At 44.5% G+C, this 8,405-nt stretch overlaps 1 non-coding gene across 1 annotated transcript; it reads right to left on the bottom strand.

Annotated features, from left to right (window-relative positions):
- Window positions 1-3,932: 3,932 nt before the first annotated feature.
- Window positions 3,933-3,987, bottom strand: LOC115101489 (U7 small nuclear RNA). Its single transcript, XR_003859294.1, has one exon. It is a non-coding gene; the product is annotated as a U7 small nuclear RNA (small nuclear RNA).
- Between the last annotated feature and the right edge of the window lie 4,418 nt (window positions 3,988-8,405).

Below are 8,405 nucleotides of genomic sequence, written 5' to 3' on the forward strand. Positions count from 1 at the left end.
ACACCTCGTACTTCTAATAAAAATGACAAAAAATATATATATAATAATGATAAATATATAAATATATGAACGTTTTCAGACCTCTTCACTTTTCCCACATTTTGTTACGTTATAGCATTATATTAAAATTGATGAAATAGTTTTCATATCCCATAATGACAAACAATATTTTATTTTTTTGCAAATGTATAAAAAACAAACGGAAATATCACATTTACATAAGTATTCAGACCCTTTACTTAGTACTTTGTTGAAGCACCTTTGGCAGCGATTTCAGCCTCCAGTCTTCTTGGGTATGACGATACAAGCTTGGCACACCTGTATTTGGGTAGTTTCTCCCATTTTTCTCTGCAGATCCTCTCAAGCTCTGTCATGTTGGATGGAGAGCATCGCTGCACAGCTATTTTCAGGTCTCTCCAGAGATGTTCGATCGGGTTCAAGTCCGGACTCTGCCTGGGACACTCAAGGACATTCAGAGACTTGTCCCGCAGCCACTCCTGATTTGGCTTGGCTTCAACATTGTCCTGTTGGAAGGAGAACCTTCGTCCCAGTCTGAGGTCATGGGTAATCTGGAGTAGGTTTAAATCATGAATCTCTCTGTACTTTGCTCCGTTCATCTTTCCCTCGATCCTGACTAGTCTCCCAGTCTCTGCTGCTGAAAAACATCCCCACAGCCTAATTCTGCCACCACCATGCTTCACCGTAGGGATGGTGCCAGGTTTCCTCCAGACATGACGCTTGGCATTCAGGCCAAAGAGTTCAAACTTGGTTTCATCAGACCAGAGAATTTAGTTTCTCATGGTCTGAGAGTCCTTTAGAAGTCTTTTGGGAAACTCCAAGCGGGCTGTCATGTTCATTATACTGAGGAATGGCTTCCGTCTGGCTCCTCTACCGTAAAGGCATGATTGGTGGAGTTCTGCAGAGATGGTTGTCCTTCTGAAAGTTTCTCTCTTCTCCACAGAGGACCTCTGGAGCTCTGTCAGAGTGACCATTAGGTTCTTGGTCACCTCCCCCGATTGCTCAGTTTGGCCGGGCGGCCAGATATAGGAAGAGTCTTGGTGGTTCCAAACATCTTACATTTAAGAATGATAGAGACCACTGTGTAATTGGGGACAGTCAATGCTGCAAAAATGTTTTGGTACCCTTCCCCAGATCTGTGCCTCGACACAATCCTGTCTCAGAGCTCTACGGACAACTTCTTAAATCTCATGGCTTGGTTTTTGCTCTGACATGCACTGTCAACTGTGGGACCTTATATAGACAGGTGTGTGCCTTTCCAAATCATGTCCAATCAATTGAATTTACCACAGGTCGACTCCAATCAAGTTGTAGAAACATCTCAAGGATGACCAATGGAAACAGGATGCATCTGAGCTCAAATTTCAAGTCGCAGAGCAAAGGGTCTGAATACTTATGTAAATAAGTTATTTCTGTTTTTCTGTTTTAGAAATTTGAAAAAATATCTAAAAACCTGTTTTTGCTTCGTCTTGATCGGTTTCTGAATAAGGCTGTAACGTAAGAAAATGTGGAAAAAGTCAAGGGGTCTGAATACTCTCCGAATGCACTGTACATGCCACACTATACCATATTCCCTATACACCAGAAGCCCCTCTTACCTGACTGTTGTGATACCAGTGCAAAAAATGTAGAGGGCCTTGCACACGAGGCTGCTATTTCTAGGTTGTGTGTGTGTGCATGCTTGAAAGCCCTCACCTTGTCCACAAACCCAAATTGAACCCTCTCTCCAATTCATTTGAGTCCTATTTAATTTCCCATTACCCATCTCTTATGCAATGGTGGAGGAGGGAGGGAAAGCACCCCATCAGACTGTGTTATTTTCAGCAGTGCTGTCCTTCATCGTAATGGAGCTAAAATTGGGTTTTAGAAACCACTCTCATCAAATACAATTTAACAAATCAAAGCAGCTGTATAAAAAAAAGCACCCTCCTCCATCCAAATCCACTTCTTGTCCATGGGTGATCAGATCTAAGGGGGAAACAAGATGTTACAGGGAACCAGCTGTCTCATGGAATCACTCTTGGTGTAATAAATAGAGAGGAAGCCAAGGAGCTTGAAACACCTGGAGTCTGGGCGAGACACTCCCAACTATAAGTCAGTCATTTGCATAAGCCAGGTGTTTTTTAATTTCTCTGAAACCAAATATCTGCAGTGTGTTTGATACGATCTGGGTTTTGTCACACCCTGATCTGTTTCACCTGTATTTGTGATTGTCTCCACCCCCCTCCAGATGTCGCCCATCTTCCCCATTATCCCCTGTGTATTTATACCTGTGTTCTCTGTTTGTCTGTTGCCAGTTCGCTTTGTTTCGTCAAGCCTACTAGCGTTTTACACTCTGTTCCTGTCTCTCGATTGTTGATTGATTATCTGGATTACCGGCCCCTGCCTGCATTGACCTGTCTTTAGCCTGCCCCTGTTGGATTAATAACCTGTTGTTAATTTGACATTGTCTGCATCTGGGTCTTACCTCAAACGTGATAGTTTAATTGGTTTGCTTTCCTGTAGGAAGTCCTTCTAGGGCCACGGACATCTTTAAGATCAAGAAACACACGTGGACCAGCTGATGACGGCTGCCGCCGAAATGCGTCTGTTTGTTCTGACCTCTGCTGCTAAAAACAAATACATTAAAACTTAAAGAATATTTCAGTGAGTGCAGGTTTTTCCTGTCTTCCAGAGGGTCAATAAATGGGCTGAACCATCTAAAGGTATCCCCCACACAGACCCCACGCCATTCTCAGATTAGAGGGTCAATAAATGGGCTGAACCATCTAAAGGTATCCCCCACACAGACCCCACACCATTCAGAGGGTCAATAAATGGGCTGAACCATCTAAAGGTATCCCCACACAGACCCACGCCATTCTCAGATTAGAGGGTCAATAAATGGGCTGAACCATCTAAAGGTATCCCCCACACAGACCCCACGCCATTCTCAGATTAGATGGTCAATAAATGGGCTGAACCATCTAAAGGTATCCCCCACACAGACCCCACGCCATTCTCAGATTAGATGGTCAATAAATGGGCTGAACCATCTAAAGGTATCCCCCACACAGACCCCACGCCATTCTCAGATTAGAGGGTCAATAAATGGGCTGAACCATCTAAACCATGAACCATCTGATCAGATTATTGGGACAGTCCAGGTGGGGCTGGGGTTAAATATGAACACAGGAGATCAGAGGACAACCAAGACCATTTTGTAATGCACACCTACCAATTCAAAGGATGTTCTAAAATACACCAAAGATGATTTTGCTAAAGAGGTCACAGGGTACATCCATAGAGATTATAATGCGATAGGTCCACTTACATGGCAAAAGGAGAAACAAATTCAATCAAAGTTGGGTGGCTGGTGTCCGTGTAAAGACGGGAAATTGTTCTCATTTGCCTATTTAATGTCATGTCACTTTGAAGCACATAAACATATCAACCGATAGCACCTTCCCTGTCTAGAACTCCCTTACATGAATCATACCATGACCCCTGACCTGTGCTATGAAAACAGAGACACATGACAAGCCAGCACACACAAAACATGTCTGAAGTTGACCGTGAGAGATTCACACGACCAGAAGTTACCAAACACTGCAGACACCTCTGAATGTACTTCAAACGTTGCGACAATAACTTTCAGTGTGGTAGTACTTCATTATATAAAGTGACACTAACCACATGAAAAAATAGTATAGCATATTATGGTATAAATGGTTCTCTGTAGTGTTTTTGCTGACTTTACTGTAGTATTTATTTTGCGGACAACAGTGTTTTTAGTATTTACTGTAGTATTTACAGTTAACTATAGTATAAATACTGTAGTAAAAGAAAACTGTTGTATATACTATAGTAATTAATGTAGTGTTTTTGCAGAGTGTAGTATACTGTAGTATTTACTATAGTGTTTTAGTTGAAGTGGAGGCTTTCTCCTTGAGGAAACCTACTGGGGAAATACTAAAAGAGCAAATTTTCCATAACCGGTAGGTAGGACTGGGGTTTGAATTGATAGTTCAATAGAAAGACCTCTTTAGTGTCCTAAGTTTTCATAACTGTGACCTTAATTGCATACAGTATGTAAGCTGTTAGTGTCTTAACGACCGTTCCACAGGTGCATGTTCATACATTGTTTATGGTTCATTGAACATGCAGGGAAACAGTGTTTAAACCCTTTATAATGAAGACCCTTTTTTTATTTTTATTATTTGAATTTTACCCCTTTTTCTCCCCAATTTCGTGGTATCCAATTGTTTTTAGTAGCTACTATCTTGTCTCATCGCTACAACTCCCGTACGGGCTCGGGAGAGACGAAGGTTGAAAGTCATGCGTCCTTCGATACACAACCCAAACAAGCCGCACTGCTTCTTAACACAGCGGGCATCCAACCCGGAAGCCAGCCGCACCAATGTGTCGGAGGGCACCTGGCAACCTTGGTTAACGCGCACTGCGCCCGGCCCGCCACAGGAGTCGCTGGTGCGCGATGAGACAAGGATATCCCTACCGGCCAAGCCCTCCCTAACCCGGACGACGCTAGGCCAATTTTGCGTCGCCCCACGGACCTCCCGGTCGCGGCCAGTTACGACAGAGCAGAGCCTGGGCGCGAACCCAGAGTCTCTGGTGGCACAGCTGGCGCTGCAGTACAGCGCCCTTAACCACTGCACCACCCGGGAAGCCCCCCTTACCCTTTCTTGTTTTAAAATGGTGAGAGAACCGCTACACCTGGTGGAGAGAGGCTGTATGACACAAAATGAGTTGCATTATGCATGTTACGTCATGACACTGTACATTACGCCATGGCACGTCACAATTTAACGTACAGCGTCGGAGGGGTCAGTTTTTTCAACTTTTCTCCAATACTATAGAGCCATTACCATGTCAATCAATGCTTGAATAGAAACATAGTTCACACCCCAGATTTTGATGTCAACACAGTTGCTACAGTCCTATTAATTTTCATTGCAGCCTCGTTTGAATGTCACGGTTGGGCAAATTTGTACCGAATGGAGGTAGTCACCGTTAGCTGGCTAAGGCTATCCAACACCGCAACTCTTCTACATTATGCTATTTTTAGCATTACATTGTTATTGACTGCATTGTTGTGTTTAGACCAGAAAGGCATTGTACTGTACATGCGCATGTGATATTAAAATGTAAATTGAAACTAAAGTCAAGGTAAGCTTTCGGTTTTATAAATATATTGCCACCGGGGCCCGCTGGTGTAACTGCTGAACTGGTAGCTGTAAACTTTACTGTGTGTTTGTACACATGGATTGGGTTGTGGGTTTACTAACGCGTTAATTCGATTTTGTTGACTATAACGTTAACAATGTATGCTGTGTAGCGTTTAACGGTTATGATAGGAAGGTTTGGCTTGGAAATGTTTTTTTTTGCATCTGGTCACAGAGAGCTGTTGTGTTGTGCACTGAAGTCCACAAGCGAAGGAAAAAGGTGAGAGGAGGACAGCGTGTAGATGCAAGAAGGAATTACAGTGCATTCGGAAAGTATTATTTTTCCACATTTTGTTACATTACAGCTTTATTCTAAAATTATTCAAATGATTCTTATGCTAAAGATGTTATTTGTGTCATCAATCTACACGCAAAACGCCATAAAGTGAAAACTGTTTATTTAAACACTTTTTAAAATGTATTAAAAAGAAAAAACAGAAATACCTTATTTAGATAAGTATTCAGACCCTTTGCTATGAGACTCTAAATTTAGCTCAGGTGCATCCTGTTTCCATTTATCATCCTTGAAATGTTTCTTCAACTTGATTGGAGTCCACCTGTGGTAAATTCAATTGATTGGACATGATTTGGAAAGGTGCACACCTGTCTATATAAGGTCCCACAGTTGACAGAGCATGTCAGAGCCAAAACCAAGCCATGAGGTCGAAGGAATTGTCCGTAGAGCTCTGAGACAGGATTATGTCAAGGCACAGATCTGGGGACGGGTACCAAAAAATGTCTGCAGCATTGAAGGTCCCCAAGAACACAGTGGCCTCCATCATTCTCTGTGGTGATGGGAGAACATTTCAGCCAGAGCCCGGACTTGAACACGATCGAACATCTCTGGAGAGACCTGAAAATAGCTGTGCAGCGACACTCCCTATTCAAAGCTTGAGGGGATCTGTGGAGAACGATGGGAGAAACTCCCCCAATACAGGTGCGTCATACCCCCAATACAGGTGCGTCATACCCCCAATACAGGTGCGTCATACCCCCAATACAGGTGCATCATACCCCCAATACAGGTGCGTCATACCCCCAATACAGGTGCGTCATACCCCCAATACAGGTGCGTCATACCCCCAATACAGGTGCGTCATACCCCCAATACAGGTGCGTCATACACCCAATACAGGTGCGTCATACACCCAATACAGGTGCGTCATACCCCCAATACAGGTGCGTCATACCCCCAATACAGGTGCGTCATACTCCCAATACAGGTGCGACATACTCCCAATACAGGTGCGTCATACCCCCAATACAGGTGCGTCATACTCCCAATACAGGTGCGTCATACTCCCAATACAGGTGCGTCATACACCCAATACAGGTGCGTCATACTCCCAATACAGGTGCGTCATACACCCAATACAGGTGCGTCATACCCCCAATACAGGTGCGCTCCCATACTCCCAATACAGGTGCGTCATACTCCCAATACAGGTGCGTCATACACCCAATACAGGTCCCTCCGAATACAGGTGCCATACTCCCAATACAGGTGCGTCATACACCCAATACAGGTGCGTCATACTCCCAATACAGGTGCGTCATACACCCAATACAGGTGCGTCATACTCCCAATACAGGTGCGTCATACACCCAATACAGGTGCGTCATACTCCCAATACAGGTGCGTCATACTCCCAATACAGGTGCTCATACTCCGAATATACCCCAATACAGGTGCGTCATACTCCCAATACAGGTGCGTCATACTCCCAATACAGGTGCGTCATACTCCCAATACAGGTGCGTCATACTCCCAATACAGGTGCGTCATACTCCCAATACAGGTGCGTCATACTCCCAATACAGGTGCGTCATACTCCCAATACAGGTGCGTCATACACCCAATACAGGTGCGTCATACTCCCAATACAGGTGCGTCATACACCCAATACAGGTGCGTCATACTCCCAATACAGGTGCGTCATACTCCCAATACAGGTGCGTCATACTCCCAATACAGGTGCGTCATACTCCCAATACAGGTGCGTCATACCCCCAATACAGGTGCGTCATACTCCCAATACAGGTGCGTCATTCACCCAATACAGGTGCGTCATACACCCAATACAGGTGCGTCATACTCCCAATACAGGTGCGTCATACTCCCAATACAGGTGCGTCATACCCCCAATACAGGTGCGTCATACACCCAATACAGGTGCGTCATACTCCCAATACAGGTGCGTCATACACCCAATACAGGTGCGTCATACACCCAATACAGGTGCGTCATACACCCAATACAGGTGCGTCATACCCAAGAAGACTCCAGGCTGTAATCGCTGCCAAAGGCGCTTCAACAAAGTACTGAGTAAAGGGTCTGAATACTTATGTAAATAGTATTTGAGATTTTTATTTGGAATACATTTGCAAATGTTAAAAAAACTGTTCTTGCTTTGTCATGATGGGGTATTGTGTGTAGATTGATGAGGGGGGAAAATCTATTTTAGAATAAGGCTGTAATGTAACAAAATGTGGAAAAAGTCAATGTGTCTGAATACTTTGGGATGGGATATATAGACAATATGGATAGTATATGGATAAAATACTGCATGTAGCATTTCTGAAGAATAGTACATGTACAGCAATAGTTAAATAGGTTAGACCTAGACTAGAATACAGTATATACATATGAAGTGGGTAAAACAGGATGTAAGCATTGGGCGGCAGGGTAGCTTAGTGGTTAGAGTGTAGAGGCGGCAGGGTAGCCTAGTGGTTAGAGTGTAGAGGCGGCAGGGTAGCCTAGTGGTTAGAGCGTAGAGGCGGCAGGGTAGCCTAGTGGTTAGAGTGTAGAGGCGGCAGGGTAGCCTAGTGGTTAGAGTGTAGAGGCGGCAGGGTAGCCTAGTGGTTAGAGTGTAGAGGCGGCAGGGTAGCCTAGTGGTTAGAGCGTAGAGGAGGCAGGGTAGCCTAGTGGTTAGAGCGTAGAGGCGGCAGGGTAGCCTAGTGGTTAGAGCGTAGAGGCGGCAGGGTAGCCTAGTGGTTAGAGCGTTGGACTAGTAACCGGAAGGTTGCAAGGTCAATCCCCTGAGCTGACAAGGTACAAACAAATCTGTCGTTCTGCCCCTGAACAGGCAGATAACCCACTGTTCCTAGGCAATTGTGTGTTTGTGTCTATTTACAGTGCTGAGGGCCATGGCTGACCAGTTCAAG

Source organism: Oncorhynchus nerka, unplaced genomic scaffold, assembly GCF_034236695.1.
Source record: "Oncorhynchus nerka isolate Pitt River unplaced genomic scaffold, Oner_Uvic_2.0 unplaced_scaffold_1572, whole genome shotgun sequence".
NCBI classification, from domain to species: domain Eukaryota; kingdom Metazoa; phylum Chordata; class Actinopteri; order Salmoniformes; family Salmonidae; genus Oncorhynchus; species Oncorhynchus nerka.